The following is a 20,983-nucleotide window of genomic DNA, read 5'->3' as shown; positions in this document are numbered from 1 at the left end:
GCTCTCCCCCTCTCCATCTGACCTTCCCCAAGCACACTGGCCTAGCAGAAGGCAGCAAATGCCACGGTGGTTATTATTACAGGCCAGCCACAGACACACGGACTGGGGTTCCCCTTTTCTCGCCCAATCTCTTCTCTAACCATCTGCCTGTTTCTGTCAGACCTGTATATGCATGCAACAGGCCTGGAGAACACGGCCCCTCTGCCAGAGTTGACTAGGAATTGGGCAAGCAGTTCAGAAGTTACTGGCAGGGTGGGAGGACAGGCTAATGGACAGATGGATGGACAGATGGATGGACAGATGGAACAATTGCATAAGCAACCTTCCCTCAAACTAAAATAAAACTTTGAAGTCCCACCTGTTCCACAAAGCATTTCATCAGCACTAACCACTCCTCACGTCAAGGTTTTCTGTTTTATAATAGGCTATACAGCATAAAGTAGTAGCTTTGGTCTGTGGACTTACCAGATCAACACATTCCTGACTGTACATCACGATGTACAGCCACAGCACTCCATAAATAACTGCCTTTAAACACAATCTGTACACAAACAAGATTTCACAGTTAAGGAGAAAAAGAATGGTTGCACAAAAACATTATAATGGCATGTAATTTGAAACATCCTTTGTAATAATGATGTCAGCAAGGAAAGGAGAAAAAAAAAAGCATGAGATTTTGGGGTGTGTTTTTTTTTCAGGTTCATTTTTTTTCTTTTTTTTTTTCTTTTGGGGGGGTTGTTTTGTTTTTCGAGAAATACGAAAAGAAGTAGAGAAGTAAAAATAAAGACTACTACCAATTAAAGGATCTGCAAAGGCGTCTTGCATCTCAACAGCCTAAGATTGTGTGAAGGGATAGAGAAGAAGCTGTGCTAGATGAACAGATGGATCAGGAAAGTGTGAAGAGGTCCATAAGGTAGACTGAAGTTTTAAAGCATGAAACTTCTGAAGCCAGCACAGATTCTAGTGGGTGTTTTCATAAAAGGATTAGTTAAGGTGAGGCGAGTTGGGGGTTTCTTTGGGTTTTTGAAAAAGCTTATAGGGATAGGTCGATAATAGCATACTATGTGTACACGTCTGGAGTGGTGGATTAGGGAATACATGCAAGGCAAGGAAGACTGGAAGCATTTTTTGCAGAGGTTAAGCAACCAACCTGATGGCAACATTGTGGATGCCGTAGATCAAGAGCAGAAACAAAAACAGAGACAGATCAGAGGCAAGAGAAAAGGGGGGGAGAAAAAGCCTGCTTGCACTGAAGACATTAGCTTTGTTGTAGTTAGAATTCTCTTTTCAAGTGTTCAAAAGAAAACATTGCAACAGTGTCATTTCCATGAGCCGAGCAGGGAAGTGTGTTGGTTCCCTGGAATAAGAGGAATGATTTAGTTTTACACAACTTCTTCATACTGACATTTTAGGAATAAACATACTTCTAGGAAAACACTGATTTTGAGCAGAAGGTCTACCTCGAAAACCTCCTGAGGGCCCTTTTCCATCACTGATGTTAATTATCACTTGAAAATACCCTACGCAATCCTAGTAAAAACAGCAGTAGAAAGTTGGAGAGGGAGTATCCTATATTTATTAATAGATACAGCCTCATTTCAGTAAACACCCATCTTGCAATAAAAAAAAGCTTTTAATTAAAAGTAGTGTATGTTCTGAGGTTCACAACTGAAAATTAGTAACAGCTACTGTCACTGCTATGACAATTGCCTAGTTTTCAACTAACAAACAGCTTTAACTTTTGGATGAATAATCCCATCTATAAATAACCCATAAGCACAACAAATCATTTTTCATCTCAATTGGTATATAACATTAAAAGCAAACTTGTCTTAATGTATTATAAACCTATGCCCATCTCCTGCTCATCATCATTACATTTATATTCACACAACACAGGAAACACTGAAGAGCTCCCAGTATGCCTACCAACTATTTTGAACAACATCAACTTGAAATATCAATTCAGATATTTTAAAATCAGTTCCATTTACTACAGAAGATGCTATATGTTTTGACAACTTTAAGATTTCTTCACCTCTGAAAGGGGTCACAAAGTCAGATGGACCTTAATCCTGCAGACACTCCTTTATAAGCAGTGCAACTCAAGTCAAACACGTGCTGAACTCATCATGTGCACAAATATTTGTAGAGAGGGTTTAAGTGACTCCAGGGAACAAACAAAATGTTGCCAAGTGTTCAAAAGCAAAAACCGAAAAGGAAACTTTTTCCTCTAATTTGTTTTTAGCGACTGGAAAGTTTTATTGAACACAGCAGGTTAACAGGAATTCAGAACAAGTGTTATAGGTCTGACAAGAAGAGCTTTAGCCACAGCTGACTACAACATGCCCCCACCTTTCATGCACCTCGGTTTTGCCATTGGTATTTCAGGTAACAGCTAAAAATGCAGCCTACAAAAACAAACATAAAACCAACCAATGCCAAAAACAAAACAAACAAACAAAAAAACCCACTCTCACCATCTTGAAAGAGGCAGAATGATAAAACTACACTACACTTATTCACTGAAAATGCCTGTGACAAACCTGCAATCAACATGATACGCTGCAACATGCAAGATACAACAAATCTCAGTGCGCCTGGTAAGAGTAAGAGCCAGCAGAGGGTAATACCCAAATCATTCCAGCAGACTTCTGAAGTTTGTCTACCACAGATCTCCCACCAGAACACCATCCTCTTCACCATCACCTAGAAATGCATCCAGATGAAAAGGGAGAGAAGAGCAGCCTACACCACCAAGCATCATGAGCCCCCAGCACTCAGGGCACACTGGACCTTCTGCTCTACATTATCACAGTGCTGATATATGCTGAGACAAACACTGGGGACTTTTGAGAAGTTAATTACATGAAAAATACACAAAAAAATAAATATGACTTTCTTAAGATTAGGAAATATAGCAGCAAGTAGAAAGCTTATAAAGAAAAATTTCCTATGCCATCAAGTTTAATTCAAAAGATTCTGTGCTTTAAAAACAAATATATAGAAGTACAAAGTCCCACCTGCTAGTACAAAGCTTAAAAAGCTGGCAGTTATTTTGCACCCATGAAATTAGATTGGTTTAACAAGTTAAAATATCACCCAGAATATCACATACAAGCCAAACAGAAGGATCTACCCTCTCAAAGTCAGGAATTGATGAGACTGAAAAGCCCTCAATGATGTACATTCACTTACTTTGCATATAAAGCGGGACTTTACAGCTCACTTCATAAGCACTAACTCAAAGGAAACTAAACACACTGGAAAACTCTGGGTGTTTCTACACCAGACAGCGATCCCAGAGAATTATGAATTTAGTAAGGACTTTAAAAATCAGTTTTAGGATCCAAGCCTCTCTGAATGTGATGAAGTCAGCCAAAACATATTCTACACAGAAATCATATTAAGTGTAAGCTGTTTCTCCAAATTCCCTAAGAAATGTACAGCTCCTACAATACAGGATGACTTTTAAACACTGACACCTAATTATGAAGAGGAGAAAGGAATGAAAAAAGTTTTGGTTTCATACTTGACCTCCAAGAAATATTTTTTTGATACTTAATACTTGAATAAATATTTTATTCTACTGAACCTTGCAGCCACATCCTCCCCTTCCTTCAGCTGAGTACAGCAGAGTGTTACTATCAACATCTGTATTACAACAGTCATCTGCAAGAACACATTAACAGAGACAGGGATGCAATTACCAAAATAATGGAGCTCTATGTGGCTGGCATACTAAAGATTCAGTTAAATTTGATTCACACTTTGGCGTTTTTCTCCTCTCCTTTTTTTTTTTCTTAATAATATTGCCAGGCAAGTATTTCTTGTGAGTGCCAACTACATCACCACGTTAAGATTATATTCTTTTCTCCAAATAAGTGTCAGTGTTAAATTAAGTTATCCTATTATTATAAATAAAAATTTAAATTAAATTTCAAGACACTAGTAGGCAATTCCAACACTACAAGGCTGCATTAAGAATTCAAATGTGAAGCCAAGCTGGAACACACAAACATCTTTGCTGAAGTGATGGTAGAAAAATAAATCTAATTACACTAAAGCTAGAATTAAAAGCTTCTGGGGATCTAACAGTTCAGCATCACAGACAGTCATCATATAATAACCATAGTTAATCCATATGCATTTTCCTCATTTCAAAACACGACAATAGATTATTTTTACTCCACATCAGCTAAACGTAACTTACGTCTCAAATTTCACAAGACTGAGAAGAGAGACTAACTCGAGAGACAACTAGACAACTAACTTGACAAGTTAGTTAGACAACTAACTTGAGAGCCCATACATTCATTTCTGAAAGTTACTTTGCCTAAAGGAAACAGGCATGGAAGTTCTCTAAGGCTAACCTCTTTCCAATGAAATTCTCACAGTTGCTTCAGAGAGGGGAGGAAAAAAAAATGCAATATTTCTATAGCAACACAGTTTAAGACATGCAGCACCTTTTATATTTGTTTTGTTCTTTCTTTGTGACTTAGCCAAGATATTTAACACAACTATTTCTGCCATGCTAAAATATCTTCATTAACACTGACAAAGAAATATATTACCATGTTCTAAATTTAGAAAATAGTTAAAAGCTGAATACATTGGTCTTATGAACAGTCAGAACTGCAACATTTTTCCTTCATCCACATTTAACATTATGAAACTGCATAGACTCAGCAATAGGGCTGATGTTGTAACAGTGATTTCCTCCATTTATGTACTGTTTTAATGTTTGTTTTAATTTATATTATAAAATTAATCCTTACTGCTTCTGATGCAGAAAGCTGGTATAACCATTCACAAACAAATCTTAATCTAGATACTAAACTATCAGAGTTAAAATACAGAATGTAGAACCAGGAAATGAAGTCCATTATTCATTATATTACAAACACTCATCATTCGCATGTTAGAAATAACATCAGAATGATCTGAAGTAAAAATCAAGATAATAATCTAGAGTTTACAAGTTTAGCTCATGGGAAATAATAAAATTCTTTAAAATTCTCAAATAGAAATTATGACAGAAATTAGAAATTAGAAATTATGATAAGGCATTCTTGTTCCTTTCACACGATGACCATACAGTTCACAATGACACATTTATCCTCCATGTCAACACATTTCCAGGGTAGTTCTCTCTCATTACTCTTTCATGACCCATGTTCATGCTTTGCACAAAATAAGCATGTAACCAAAAAAAAGAGATTTCATAAATAAGAACTCATATCCTAGTCAGAAGTTAAACAGTACCTAGGAAAAACTGTTGGTTAGGTCCTTTCTCTCCAGATTCCTACTGCTGTTACATGTTTGAGAGAGAGTGAAAGTCAGCGCTTACATACGAACAGTTTTCAAGAGTTTCCATATATAGTCAGTATTACAAATAGTTATTTTTATAGCAGCACTGAAATGACTTTTCAATATATACAGAGAGGCTGTTTTCTGCTTACAGAAATTATTCTGTTATTCTACCTTCTACTTCCAGTCTTAGCTCTCCTCCCACTCATGCTCTTGCTCCACACAAGAACAGAAAGAGCCACTGCTGGTGTAAGGCCAGCCTGGGACTGTAGCTCACAGAATACCAGGTTGGAAAGGACCTCAAGGATCACTTGGCCCAACCTTTCCTGGAAAAAGCACAATCTAGACAAGATGGCCCAGAACCCTCTCCAGCTGTGTCTTACACGTATCCAGCGTTGGGGAAACCAACAGTTTCCTGGGAAGACTGGTTATTCCTTCAGCTGATTGCTCCTATTGTGAAAAATTTTCCTCTCATGTCCCATCGGAATATCCCCAGGAATAATTGGTACCCATCATTTCTCATCTTTTCCATAGGACTCCTTGCAAAAGGGAATCTCCATCTTCTTTGTAGCCACACTTTAAATACTGGAGCATGATGTTAATTAGATCAGTGCTCCAGTAACAGTTTCCACCAAACTAACCCAACCCTCTATTTTATAAAGAAGCTGTCTTTATACTGATCGTGCAGTTTTTTACACTTCCCTGTAGCTGCTTCATGGGTAAAGAAGGCTTATGAAATGTATAATCTCAAGGGTTTTGTTAGGACCATACAGCTAGAGTATGCATTTCAGTACTCAAATCTCCAAGTCTATTTATTCCCCCCTTATTATTAAAATTAACTGATAGGATCTGTGAGAACATTAAAAAGGATCTGCAATTTCTTTGTTTCAACACCAAGTTTTGAAAACTAAGCCAGGGCACATCAGCTACATTAACAGGTTTATTGTAACTCTCATTTTAAAGTCAGAAAAAAGGAATCAAAACAATATCAAGTTCCAGCTTCCAAAAAATTCCAATCTAAATGTTAAAAAAAACTTTAACATAAACTAACCATGGATTATGTATCAGATTCACCAAAACTGTCCCCATTAAGGTGAAGTTAAAAAATTAGCATAATGCAAATATTTTTTCATGTGTGTATTTTTAAAGATAATTGCTTTCAACAGCAGGTAATGGCAGGTCCAAAACCCACTGGAGTTAACTCTAAAATATCTAAAATATAGTATAGGCATTTGCCCCTTGCAAGGTTTGATTTCTACAGCTTTAGATTTTTCCATGCTCCTATAAAATATAGTCTTTCACCAGTTGCAATGTGCCATCCAGTTCTTCTGCATGCTAGAAAAATCTAAGGAGCTAAATCAAGGCAACCAAGATTTTGACACAATTCTGATGTTATTATCTAAATACTACAGTTTTAGGTAAATACTGGGAAACAAGGCCATATTCCTGAGAGCTATTCAATGCAGAGGCTTCTTGAGGCAAGAGATCTCTCCTTGAAGAACATCTTGCCAGAAGTACAAAGGAGGAGATTTTCTTTCCTATTGCCAGATGAGCAAAATGAGAGAAATTTTGAACACCCACACAACTAGAGGTAGTATTTAAGTCTGTACAAGAGAAAAGGCCAATACTTTTCTTATTCAATCCACCTATTAAAAATGGCACTTCGTGCTTCTACTACACACACATATATTTTATAAAAAGCTTGCTTTTTTTTTTCCACCAACTGCAGATCTTTTTGCTGTTAAAAGCACACACGCTAAGACAAGAACAATCCTAATGATCACACTGTTTTAGGCAAACCCAAAAGACAATCTGAAATGCTAAATATTCACACACTTACACCACATCTGGGAACTAAATAGTTAAGTGTACACACAGATAGTAAAATGAAGTGGGACTTCTAGATTGTACCAGCCAAGAAGCCAGTATCAGCTGGCCACATACAACTTGATCTTTCATTACATTGGAAGCTGGTGGTGCTTAACAATTCTCTGAAAAACAGCAGAGAGGCATGAGGAAAGCAAAAGAAACTAAGAGGACAATTTTAAACTTCTGTCATGCAATACTGCAGAGGCACTTGTGATCTGCGTTTACCAGTGTGCCACCGGATTTTCCCAGCCCTCCTCTGTCACACATTCTCTTAGAGCCTATTTGAGACCTTGCAAAGCTTTACCAGATAAACACGAATTAGTAATAAAATGATTCTTCCAGATGTGACCGTGACTAATGTATTACCATCCTGACAAGCCTCCTGAGTACAAGCCAGGTAATAGCTTCCCTCGCCCGAGGCACAGCAGCCAGGAATATGCACAATCATTACTAATTTCAGCATGGCAGTTGCAGGCTGTTGCTGCCTCAGAAGCTACCTGCCGCAGCCATGCTCGGCACTGCACGATGCAGGCAGGAGGAGGATCTCTGCGAGCAAGGCTGGAGTAGTTCAGCATCAGCAACAGCGTGCAGAGCCCTCACGTTCATGGAGAGAAAGGAATAGGAGCTCAGCTTCCTGCTCCTCCAGCCCTAGAAAAGGCATTGCCGCAGACGCACAAAACCCTGCTTGGAAAAAAATCCTTTCGCCTTCCATATACTCCAAGGACAGCAACCGAGGTTTCCCTGCTCACCCGCCAGTATAAGAGATGAAAGCTGAGAGCAGAAGCAAGGAACAGCCCAGCGACGGGAATCCCGGCATCCCTCATCTTCCTAGCGGCGCGAGGTGAGGAGCAGCCTTCTCTCCTGGGTGTTGTCCCCTCTGATGCTCTCCATCACCGCCTGCCTACCTTGGAACAACTAGTACCTTTTCTCCCAACTGGCACCGACAATGCCTAAGCCCAGCAACAGGGTGACTGATTAAAAAAAAAAAATAAAACAAAACCAAAAAACAAAAACCCAGAACCACACACACACAAAAAAAAAAAAAACCCAAAACCAAATCCGCCCAACAGCGAAACAGTGCCTCCCCCAAATCATAATAATCTAAGGAGCATCTTTTTAACAAAAAGCCCTAAGCCCTTCCAGAGCGACGGAAGAAGGTATCGGGGAGGAAGCGGGGAGAGCTCGCGCAGGAGAAGGCACACGGGCGGAATCCCGCGGGCGGAATCCCACGGGCGGCCGCTCCCCCCACCCCGCGGCACCAGCGGCGGGACCGAGGGAGGGCCGCGCCCGCCGGCTCTGCCCGCTCCCGAGAGGGGCGGCCGCGGAGCCCGAGCCCCGCCGGACCCCGCCGGGCACCGCAGCCTCACCCCCAGGCCCTTCCCGGCCCCTCGGGCGCACCTGGGCTGGGAGCGGAGCCGGGCGCAGACACCGACCGGCCCCAGCGGGATGGGAGGAGGGCGGCAGGCGGCCGCCAGCGGCGGCTGGAGAATCGCGGCTGGCCGAGGAGTAGAGGGGACGGACAGGGAGCCGACGGAACGGGGTGAGGCGCGGGGCTGCCTCGCCGCAGCAGCGGCAAGAGCCCGGCAGCCGGGCGGTGACAGGTGAGGGCTGCGGGGGGGCACGGGGCGAGCCCCCGGCGCGGCTCCCCTACCTGCGCTCCGGCGCTGCCGCTGCTCTCGGTGCGCCCGCCGCCGCTTCCCCGCCCGCCGCCGCCTCGCTGCGCTCCCCCGCCCGCCGCGCTCAGCCCACCCCGCTGGCCGCAGGGCCCGCCCCCGGCCCGCACTGACGTGTCCGTCCACCAATAGCAGAGGATTCGGGCGTCACAGGCCACGCCTATGCTCGTCCCGGCCAATAGCAGCTCGCCATGGGTCCGTCGCCCCGCCCCCGGCACCGCCCCGGTCGGGGCCGTTCGGCTGAGGCGCAGCTGCCGCGCAGCGGGCGCGGGAGGCGGCGCGGCCGCGGTCCCGGTGTCGCGCCGGGCGGTCCCGGGGACAGGCCCGGTCATGGGGGACGCGGGGACACCTCCGCAGGTGGAGGGGCGTGGGCCAGTCCCCAGCAGCAGGGCACGGCTGTGAGGGATGTGTCCCTCGCTCAGAGGCTGGGGGCAGGGGGCTTTTCGTGCGGGGGATTCTGCGGAACGGATGGGCTTCCTCTTTTTATTTTTTATTTTCTTTTTTTGGCATGGAAACTGGTCCCCGCCTCCGGCGCGCAGAGCCGTTTGTCACCCGGGTGCGGGGCGGGGAGGTGGGAGAAGCGCCGTAGGAGCTGCTGCTGCTTGTGCTGGATGGGTGGAGAGAAGGAGAGCGGCTGGAGAGAAGGGGATGTTAAAATTCAGCATCTCCGGCGAAAATGCCTCCAGCCCTTAAGCATTTCTCCATCCTTTTTTTACAAAACTCTCATCTGGTCTTTCAGAATCTGTGGCTGGCGCCTGTGAGGCTTTCACCGTTTAGCTTTGCTCACGCATAATAACAGTTTTAAAGTAAAAGCCACTTTCCAGCCGACATCGAATGTCAGATGCATCACGGCAAAATGTGGCTCTGCAAGTTATGGATGCTTGAACTCGACTCCCATTTTCTTGGCATGCTTCAATGGTTATTTACATTGGAAAAATGTTATGAAGCCCAATGGACATAACATGCCACAGAATTCAGCAATGGTTGAGAATTGCAACCAAAGGTATATTTCTTCTTTAAGAATATATACCCTAGAAAAATCTGCACGGACAGATAGCAGAATTTAAGGCGTTGCAGTGCATAAAAATCAGGCATCTCATTTTCGTTTGTTGTTCCACACAGACTGCTTCATGAGCCTTGGGGCACTGAAGTGTTTTAGTTTGGCTCAGAGATGCACTTTTGAAGTAAATGCTGTCATCATCTCTGCTAACAGTGCTGTAATTCAGAGTGTGGAGTGGTGTTGGAGTGCATGAAATAGATCCCTTTTGTATAAAGCTAAACTAGCGCGCTCCAGCCACAAATGAGCAGTGGGTAGGACTCAAACTGAACTAGTCAAACACCAGGAATCCTTGAGGTGAGTACAGCTTGAAGATCAGGCCCTCAGCACCAAGGGTTGCCCTCAAAATGCAAGGTCTGTTAGAGCTTGGTGCTTGCCAGTGAAGTTGGAGATTTGGAGCTTTGTGGTTCAGAAGGAAGGTCCCCGGGGATTTCTAGCGTAACATCTGAAAGTAACATCTGATTCCTGCTTCACAGCTGGCAGTCAACCGATACATAAAAACTTTGACGCTTAAAAATCTGCCAGAACTCCCAGTTCGTGTATGGATCATCCCATATTCTTTTGTCAGGAGTACATCACACCATCCACAGCTGTACGGATAAGTTGAGTGAAGTAAAAAAATGTGCTCCCACTGCTGCTGATCCAGATATTGTCAATGGCTTTTGTGGTCCTTATTAATCTCCCAACACCTGCAACAGATTCCAGGATAGAAGGCAGTGGTGCTGCAAGTTTAAAATTAAGATAAATGACTGGGTGGTGGTTTAATGATTAAAAATAACTGAATGAACTTCCAATAACATATGTTTGCAATGAAAACTTTTTTTTTCTATCAGCGTATCTTGTCACTTTAATATGAGGCCAGATTGTAAGAAATGTAGCACGCATAAAGTTTTTGTAAGAAAGCGTACAGAGAACCACTGTGGTAGCAAAATCAGAGCTGAGATTTTTGTTTTTCTTACAACATACGCAAAATAAATTTCTTTTTCTTACAGTGCTTCTCACAGGCAACTGGTTTCATGCACTAACATGACATAGTTACTCTTTTTACTGAGATCTGTCTACTTTTGGAAGGTGTGTGTGAGAGAAACATGTTATTTGATAGATAAGATAAAACACTTTCTTATAAACTTTAATCTTGAGGAGCTTGACTACAGACAGCAGTCCATAATTTTACATGTCTGAAATCAAACATCATAGCTCACTTGTCTTCTGGGTTACTTCCATTTTCATCATCATATTTTTTTCCCTCATCTTGTGGCTGTAACAGAAATGTTAGAATACAACAGATCTTTATTTACTGTCTCCAAAAGTGTAAGCCTAATTTAACTCAGTAATAAAGATGGAATTTTCTAATGTGAATCCTTCAAATCGGGCATGATGTGGAGGCCAAACCCTTTTTTACTGACACTCACACCTACTATATAGATTTTCTTTTGGCAAGCTAGACTACGTTTCACAAAGTCACCAAAACAAAATATAGGAAAAAATATGGTTTACCAGGTGAAGCAATCATATATGACTCGGAATACAAATAAGCAGGTCTCATTCATAACAAGATATCTTTTTCTAGACAAGCTTCCTGTTAAAAAAAAAAAAGGGGAAACACCCAAGTTTCCTAAGAGCCACCTAAGTGTTTTCTCCAGGAACTCCTAAAGGGATTGTGGAGTGATGAAGGCCAGAGGCAAACACCTGAAGGCAGCAGCCAGATTGTCTTGACTTCCCTTTTTGGTCCCAGACACTAGCTGGCTCAGTGTCAGGCTGGCCCTCCAGAGCAGTCTGATCTGTTCTGCTGGAAATGGTGAAAAGTGCCAAATCCTACACGTGCCCTACTTCTCTGGAGCACCTGTGAGTCACCACTTCAGCTGGGTGCAAAGGCAGCTCCTGGCTTGGTGGCCAACCAATGTCACACAGCCTGGAAGGAGAGACCTGCTTACCCACTGCATCCCTACTTTCACTGATACTAAGAGCCAAGTGGGAATAAGTTTGATGTGAACACAAGTGGAAGTGAGAGACAAGAGGACACTGAGTAATGAGCATTAGTTTAGTGAGGTGTAAATGTATATAAATGGACCAAAATACTATCCTGGCATTAGAAGAGCCTTTAAAAGGGAAAAAAATCAATGGGAGTTTTTCTTAGCTGAAAACTGCAGAAATTGGCACACGGATAGTAGCAGAATATTCATTTCTTCTTTCTTGCAATGACATTTCATTACACACAGAAGAAAGAAAAACCATGAAATAGTCAATAGATATTGTTTCTTTCCTAAGGTCTTAAGAGAAAACAGTGTAACAAAAGGGAGTGATGCTGGTTTTATTATTGTTCTCAACAAACTGGCTGTTGCTTTCCTGGGAACCAAGCTCTCAGTTGAGCAATCAGTACTTTAAAAATAATTTTATGGTGAATTTCCTATACAGTGTTGCACTTCTAATACATGCAATAGTCACAATTCTCAGGTGGCAGAGTCTGCACTGACATCCTCTCACAAAACTTTTCCTAAAATGTATATTTCAAAATGTGCAATTTGCAAGTATTGCTCTTGATCATTTAATTTTGAAGATTAGGCTCATGATCAAAGAGGCTTTACTCCTTCCTGCGCAATCATTTCTGTGCAAAGACTACAAATCAATTCTTTCCTCCTTCATTTGGTGGGCAATGCAATCAAAATGGCAAGTGGTTGACTCCACGAGATTTTCCTGGTATGGGTGTGGTGTGTCTGCTGGTAGGGATGAGGGGTTTCTGCACATCCCTGAGACAGAAATACAAGCAGCTCCACCCAGCACTTCTAAGCTAGATTAAGTCCTTCCAAGAGCAGGAAAGTATCAGAAGAAAAAATACTTGGTCTTTAAGAAATAGTCTTACTGTCTTCTTCAACAAGACTTGTTTAGGCTATGAAAAGTGCCAGTGATCTAGAGCTTAGCTACTCTCTGCCTCTTAGTTTAAAAATAGGTTTTCTGTGCTGCGGGACCACCTGCTGTATTCTCCCCCTATGCATTAGCACTGTCCTTTCTGCTGGCTTCCTAAACATACGTGGGTAGATCGCAAGATACACATTCTGCTTTTACAGAGGCAGGACTCAGCCTAATTATAACCTGCAAGATCAGAATGTGACTGTTTTGACTTGCAGAAGCAAAGATGAATAACTGAGTTGTTGGCATTTAATTTTAGATATCCCGAACTCAGTCCTCTTTTTGCTGTAATTTATTGTACTTATGACAGTGCTAATACCTGAAGAAAATTACCTATATGTGCAAGCAATCATTTGCATTGTATTTTCCAATGAAGTAAATTGACTTTTAGCAAAGTAAAAACACTTTTGCTGTTCTTTTGTAACTCTAAAACCAGTGTGGTTTTCTTATTTCTCTATGATAAGAAAATAGTAGACAGAATAAAGTTAAAAAATATTTTTACCCCCCTATAGTAATTTAGACAATCTGACATTTCAAGAGCTGTACGTCTTTATTTCAATATTAATGACCAGATGTGGTTAATGGATTTCATTCATCCTAATATCTCTTACTGTGTGTAATAGGCACCTTCCGTGTTTACATAGGCAGCCTTGCGATGATGTATTTCATCCTTGAGCATAATTTATAGTTCTATGTCAGCATTTGGTTGGAACAAGACAGGGGTAAGATGACATGATTGCAGGGTGGCTTTGTGCTGTGTAAAGCTCTTGAGGGCAATTCCTGGTTGTCTAGACCCTTCAATGCTGCAGTCCTCACCTTCATCTCAGAACAATGGTACTGACATATATCATTACAGACTAGCACATCACTTTGTTTTCCACCTCTTTTTCCCCCATGGAGCTCTGCTGTCCCTAGCAATGATGTCAGAATGAGTGTCCCTATGGTGTCCCTAGCAATGATGACAGATTAGATAGGATAGCTCATATATTTTTGCAGTGATTATTTTCTTAAAATCAGTCCCATTTTCAGACCATTTGTAGCTTTACATAAACAGTTTCCCAAAGCATGTCCCCTTCATTATATTTAAATACTATATTTTCCTTCACTGTCTGACTTCTTTCTTTCTTGATTGCATTTAACCTATGTAGTTACTACATAGATTACTGTTGTAGTTACTATTGTTTTCAACCATAGTTACTATTGTTTTCAACCATATCCCTCATTTGGGGGCTCTTTTGGTCTATTTTTTAAGAGACAGTGTTTCCATATAAAAGAAGAATCACCCTTCCTTCTATAAGACATAGAAATTGTTAATTGTCTTATTAAGCCAAGCCTCATGGAGAGTCCATACTTCTACATTTAGTGTCTGTATACACAATCAAAAAGCTTCATGAAATATATGAAATACAGCACCTAGGGTGATGTACCAGTAAATGTAATCTCCAATTAAATCAAAAGGATAACTTTGTTTAAATCTATTTTTAGTAAGGGGAAAGATGTGTATGTGTTTTTGTAGCCTGACATACAAAATGTTATGTTCTGAAATCTGATTTTAAATATGGCAGAGAAAGAGGGGTTGGACAAGAGTATCAATGCAGTTGAGATGCTTCAATTTTTATTTATGGTAACACGTAACATTATTTATCATCACAATTTTTTTTAGAGTCTTACTCTTGGACAGAATTCTTATGGATCAGGTTTCACACAAACACGAAATAACAGAATCATTCCTTCTTCCCCCCACCTTATAATTCAAGGGTTTATAGTGAGAGGCCATCAGGAAAGGATGAAGTAGTTCACACACATGATAGACAGTTGGCTAAATGTATCCAAATTTGCAGCATCGTGGTAGAGGTGAACCTCAAACAGAGGTTTTTGAGGAAAACACCGAAGTGGCTTTCCTGATGTTGATGAGGAACTCAGCAAGAACACATAGGGGCACACAGGAGATAACATGGATGTGCATTCCTGAGTTTTTAACAAGCAGATAATACCTACCATCCTGGGTAGGGTGGATGTGAGAGCTTGGGAGATGATACAGTGGGGACAAGCTGTAAATGGACTTCCAAATGAAGACAGTGTATCCTAGTGCTGTAATGATGGAGGGAACAAAGAGAGGGTTGTAGGAGAGGAAGATTTAGAACTTGCCATTTCCCATGGGGATGATGAATTATTAAGGTAGTTGGTGTCAAGGGTAAGAAAACAGATGTTGCAGCAATAAATGTGTGGCATAATGAAAATTTGGATGAGTTTTAAGTATGCATATAAATGCAAAAACCCTTCTACTGGAAATGTTAGGGAGAAGTCTTGTTAGGATTTCAGCATAATCTGGCTATGAAAAAAAGATGGAGGTGGAAAGTGCAGATAAGTGGCAGGCTAGATATGATTTGTCATGGTGACTGCAAAGAGATGCAACTGAAACTGCTGTTTTAAACACATCGTTCTTGGGGTCATGTCCCTGGAGAACAAACCTGAGCCAAATTTTCTGAGGCTTTCCTTTGAATAAAAACAGTCAGATCTGCAATGAAGAGATGAATATTCAAAATAATAACTAAATCATCAGAGGGTCACATTGTCATAAATACTGGAGGTGGGTCTTGAAAGAACGCCAAGTGACATGAAGTGGTAATGGACAGATGCACAGAGATAAAACAACAACAACAACAAAAAAAGAAAAATCATGGAAACTTAAGGAGGACAAGGTTTCAGTAGTGGATTATTATTTTTCAACTTTAGCTCAGTTCAAAGCCAGTAACAGTCAAAGGTATAAGATTATGTTGTGTCTAAGGGGAGAGACCTAGTTTACAGAGGTTCTGGAATGAAACTGGAGAAGAGGTAAATTTAATGAGCTTGAAAAAGGGAATGAGGAGCAGAGCAGTTTGTAGCTGGTGAGAAAAGGGGATCAGAAAAAGAATGTTTTTGGTGGGAGCGTGAGAACTGAAGGAGGAGTGAACAACAGTTTGCTCAGGATGGAAGAACTGAGGCAAACGGAGGAGTTGGAAAAGAGAAATTCTTAAGATGTGACATGGAAAAAGGAAAGGTGTTACAGAAAGGGAAGTGATGGAAGGCACATGTCTTTATGTAGAAGACATTGGTGAGATCCCAATGAAGAGTGAAGGAGATGCAGAGTAGAGAGGAGCAGAGTAAAAGGGAGGATGATTCAGGGTAGCTAAAATCCTTGAGATGACGGATATTCCCCAATTGGAGAATGGAGAATTACCTAACTAGGAAACAGGAAAAAATATAGAAAGATAAAAAATGCCTGCGGTGGTGAAAAGGGGTGAAGTGAAGGATGTAGAAAATTAACTACAGTCATTGGGATAAAAAGAGAAAGGAGAAATGAAGAAATGTGGGGAAAAGAGAAGGGAGACAAATACCGAGAATTATTATCATCTGAAAATTGTGGAAGGATTGACTGACAAGGCTTGAGGGAGAAGATGACCTCAAGTATGAGGGTGCAAGGTATGTGATCATTGCTTAAAAGGGAGGAACACAGCATCAGAGATTCAAGAATATGACTGATGAATATTAGTGCAAGACTGTAAGCCTTGGTATAGGCTGAACTGAAGGAGCAATGAACACAGAAGGGAGACAAGGGACTCTTCAGCCAAGGGCTCAGGTGAATTGGTAAAGATGGGATACAGTGAAAATAAAATAATGCCTTGAGCTGAAATAAAAGGACAAGGCTGAAGATGGAGAGCAGACAGAAAGAAAATGATAGGGGGAAGTGAGTAGGGTTATATTTAATGCTGCTAATAATGGAGAAAGAGTAAAAGGGATGTAGCCTAGGAGGAGTATGGACAGGGAAAGAGCAAAAGTTCAGTGTGACTGCCATGAAATGTATCTGGGGGGGATAGAAATGAATGGAAAAGAGAAACTTCTGAAAGAGAAGGAAGATAAAAAAGACTTGATGAGGTTGAAAGGAACAACATATGAAAAAGTAATGGATGACAGGGGTTTTTTACAGAGACAAAGAGAGTGGGAGGAAAGAAGGGTGTAGGTGTGAAATTTGAAGCTGCAAAAGACAGGTAGAAGCAGTAAGAAAGGAAGATGCAGCATAAAGACAAAATTTTCAAATTTGGATGGTAAAAATAATGATCTTAAATTCTGTTTAGCCATCTTAGTAGAAGGTGGCTTTAAAGCAGAGTCCCTCAAAATATTTTTCTTTTTTCTTTCCAGACATCATCTGCAAATAGTTACTCAGATGTGTGGGCTTTTCTCTGGAGAGAGCAGTGGGAAATGAACTATGGATTCCTACTCTGTCATCTTCAGTGTGTTCATTAGGTGGTGGTGGAAAGGCTGATGGAAGCTATATTTAATAAAGTATCAAGTGATTCATTTAGCTGAGAGAAGGAATAGATGTTAATAGTGCCATTCCTAAACAAGTTTAGATCTTTCTATTTCAGCACATTTGGCAGGTCTGTTTGGATGATGCCCAGCACAGACTTCAGCCTGAATGCAACCTAAATGGCTGAGACCAGGTTTATTTCAGCAGTCTGCACTGGAGGGCCTTGCTGGGTGATAATAGTGTTGGCTTCTGCCTTAGGGACTTTCCTGTTTCTGCAGCTGCTTCTGCTTTGTTTGGAAGTGGACTTTTTTTTTTTTTTTCCCCTGGACATGGGTATTGCTGTGCTTCTGTCACCTGAAGCCTGGGTTTCTGCAGAAAACAGTCCATAAGACCATGGCCAGAGATCAAAAGGGAGCTTCCCCATGTGAGCACAGAACACCCACTGGCAGAGTGAGTTCCTCCTAATGCTCCTGGCAGGCAGCTTTGGCTCCTGTGAAGTTCAAAGTGTGTGTTTTTACATGCAAAGCTTTGGGACGGGATCCATCTTGCTCGAAAACACCGCTCAGTGCTTGGAATGGCTCAGCAGCTGGGGCTCTTTGGTGAGGGGGTTCTGTTCTCACCTGTCCTGGGGAAAGGTCTCCTGGTCTCATGTCCTGCATGCTCACCATGGTGCTCTCCACCAGCATTTGTATTTCAGTCATAATGCCCACAAAAATCCTGTTTCCAAGAGAAGCTTTCTCCTTCCTGTTTTTGAGAAGGGATTTGGTTGTTAAGCCTGGGGAGCTGCAGTGGTTCTGATTTGTTTTCTAGGAATGACTAAGAGAGGAGGAGTTTGTATGCTCTGACTAAATTCTGATGACTCTGTTAGCAACCACATTTCTTTAACTGTACATGAGCTTGATGAAAGTATGTTTTTAATCTTGCAAAACCCTCCTCAGTTTCTGATGTTGCTTCTCACATACATGATGTTATTTTCCATTTTTAGCCTCAATCCTTCTGTATTTGGCATACAGGATTTTCCAGAAATATTTTCAAATAGATTTTCTAAACTTTAAACCAATTACTTCCATATATTTTCATTGTTGACTAATGTCTGAAGATTTCTTGTTTTGAGTAAAACCCCTTGACCCTGGTTAAAACCAACATTTTGTTTTACTATATAAACATCTTAAAAGTGAAATATATTAAATCAGAAAAATTAAGAACTGGCATGGTGGAGATTTTGCTTTCAAGTTATAGCAAAGAATGCAGAGAAAAAAGTTCAAGTCTTGATCAGAATAATGGGATGTGGGATTAATGACTTTTTTGGAAGCTGCATCAGAAAAAAGGTGGTGATTTGAATCCTCAGGGGCAAAATGAATGAATAACACAGTAGCTGGTTTTGATTCAGAATGATGGTTGTCCCAGATTAACTTCCCTGGTATTATTTTAACAGCATCCAACCATGACAGTGAATAGTTTTTTGTGTTTAGTCCCCAACCAGGAAAAAAATGCCTAAGAAAAAAATCTGGATGTGCAGCCTGAAACTCGCTGTTGAAAATCTGAAACGATAAGGCTGCAGTTCTCCATTGTGGACCACTCCCTGGTGTAACTAACATCTTTTTCTCCAAAACTGTGTTGGAACTAGTTATCCTGTACTGCAGTGACATCTACTGAAGGAAAGCAAAAAAGGTCTTGGGAAAGCAGGCGACCTCTCTAAAACATAATACAAACACCAGGGATTTAATATATTGTTGAACACTGAGAGGTTTAATATTTTTCCCTTTGTCAATATCAGAGCTATTGTCTGTTTTTTTAGGAAGCACCCATCACCACTATGTTCCCAGACTTTAAACACATAACCAATGTATTCTGTGACCTGTTTTGTATGCAGATACTTAATTCCTGAAAGATTGTGGTTTAGTTTTAGTTCATTCTCTGTTTGAGAATGGAAGTAAAGGGATGTTTTCTCCTCACTGAAGGAGGGGAGAGATTAGAATTTAGGGGATTGGCACACATAGATATTGTTCAGAGAGAGCTGGCTGCTGTGTGCCACAGCAGGTGGAAAGGATAAGAGAATTGTCACTTCTGCTACTAAGGTGAACTGCTTGTATTTTTATTGCCTTTAGGTAGAGCATACTTGAATATGTGCTTTCTTTATGCTCTCCTCTTGCCAGCAAGCAGTGTTTTATACTGGAAATGAATTAATGAAATGCAGAAGACTAATGGATTGTACAGCTGCTTGTAGGGGAGATCTGCCTCATTTGCTGGCAAAGCTTTGTGGTCTGTAGCTGCCTCATCCAGATACTTCCATCTCTTTCTTCCAGGGAACTGGATTATGGGATCTAATCTTCTTGCCATTGGCAGCAGTGTATGCAGGTCTCTGGATGAGGAGAAAAATGGGACTCATGCCTGCACTTCCATCCCTCAGAAGCAGACAACATCTTGTCATTTTAGTTGCAAGATCCTCCTTGAAGGAATACCTCTAAGCAGAAGAAATCCCACCACTGTATGCATGTGACAAACTATCTGTGTTTACAAAAAAAAAAAAAAGCATAATGTAGCTGCAAAATATTGTTTGATTGAGACTGCTGTTGTTTGAAAAAGACCTGAAAATACCAGTGGGAAGGGTTTATGGTTCTGCTCCCTTCTGCGTTTTTTTCCTGGTCTTCCATCATGCAACACTTACAGCCTATAATTAAACCATCTTGCTCCTATTTGCATTTTCATGAAAGAAGCCTCTTCTAACATACCTCTCTTAGATCTCCTATTTGATATTGAGTGAAATTTAATTTCAAGGCTTTACTCTTTCCAGATCATTTAACTCTTAATGGCTTTTCATCCTAAATCTATCTCTGCTTCTGTCTGAGCATATGTGTCTCCCTCCTCATCTCTCTGTCTCTCTTCCTCATTCTTTGTTCACCTTTAAGCCATTCCAAAGCTATTGGAAAGACAGATTGCAAAGACAGAAGCCTGAATTTTGCTATTATGCTCTACAACTCTGGCACAAGTTCCTACACATTCCTATCAGAAATATTTCTGGAACTGAAAACCCAGCGGGGGAAAAAAGGAGCTCTAGGCTGCTTATTAGTTAAATAGCTCTGTATGGCACTATTTGCACATGGGTGTCATATTTATGGATTTAGCTAAACAGTCAAAGAAGAGTGCTTTGCACAATATTCCTGGAAGTGCTTAACTTAAGGTCATGCATAAAGCTGAAGTACAGTTTATACACTCAGTTCCAGGTCCTTTGTGTAAGGCATCCCTTAGAAAAGTAATAGCTAGCAGCAAAGCATGTCTAGCAAGTGGAATTTTCTGTTGATTCTCTCATTCCCTTCCCTATCTTTCCTTTTCCTGGCAGAAACAGATGGAATTTTATTTTCTCACAATTACTATGAACTGAGACTAACAGCTCTTAAATTAGCAGTGAGGCGGTGGAAAGGTGTGGAAAGCAATAAAAACATGCAAACCCTCTGTAACAGTCTGAACAGTGAAATGTGGAAATAAATCATGTCAATCAATAAACCATAACTGCCCTGTGGCTTGTGGATTACACCCAATACATGTAATGATACATTGGTCCATATAATTTGTGTATATTAAATAATAAAAAATTATGTTGATTAGTTCTTCCAAACTTCTATGCAAAAGAGGAAAACTGACATTTTATTTACCTACTGATAAAGTCTGCAAAGGATTTTTTTTTCAGCTTTGCACTTGTTGTTTAAGCATGGAAGCCTTTGACTTTCTGAGCACACTTCCTTTTTAGGTTTTTTTTTTTTTTTTTTTCTCAGATTCCTCTCTTCCAGAATTTGGTATTTTCTTTTTGTGGCTGTTATCTTGTTTTTTTAATTGTAGTATTTAATCACAAGAGATGGTGTTGTGATGCACTATATAGGT

General features: G+C 40.9%; 1 protein-coding gene across 3 annotated transcripts in view; it reads right to left on the bottom strand.

The window, feature by feature from the left end:
- The window catches only part of CDKL5 (cyclin dependent kinase like 5), a 132,693-nt gene extending 123,776 nt beyond the window's left edge, over positions 1 to 8,917 (bottom strand). For all 3 annotated transcript variants that reach the window (XM_038158527.1, XM_038158716.1, XM_038158621.1), the window contains exon 1: positions 8,578 to 8,917. The gene's annotated coding sequence lies outside the window, so the exon portion shown is untranslated. The remainder of the gene's footprint in view (positions 1 to 8,577) is intronic.
- Positions 8,918 to 20,983: the final 12,066 nt, after the last annotated feature.

This window comes from Motacilla alba, chromosome 1, assembly GCF_015832195.1.
Source record: "Motacilla alba alba isolate MOTALB_02 chromosome 1, Motacilla_alba_V1.0_pri, whole genome shotgun sequence".
Classification (NCBI taxonomy): Eukaryota; Metazoa; Chordata; class Aves; order Passeriformes; family Motacillidae; genus Motacilla; species Motacilla alba.
This window is presented reverse-complemented; position numbering and strand designations above follow the sequence as displayed.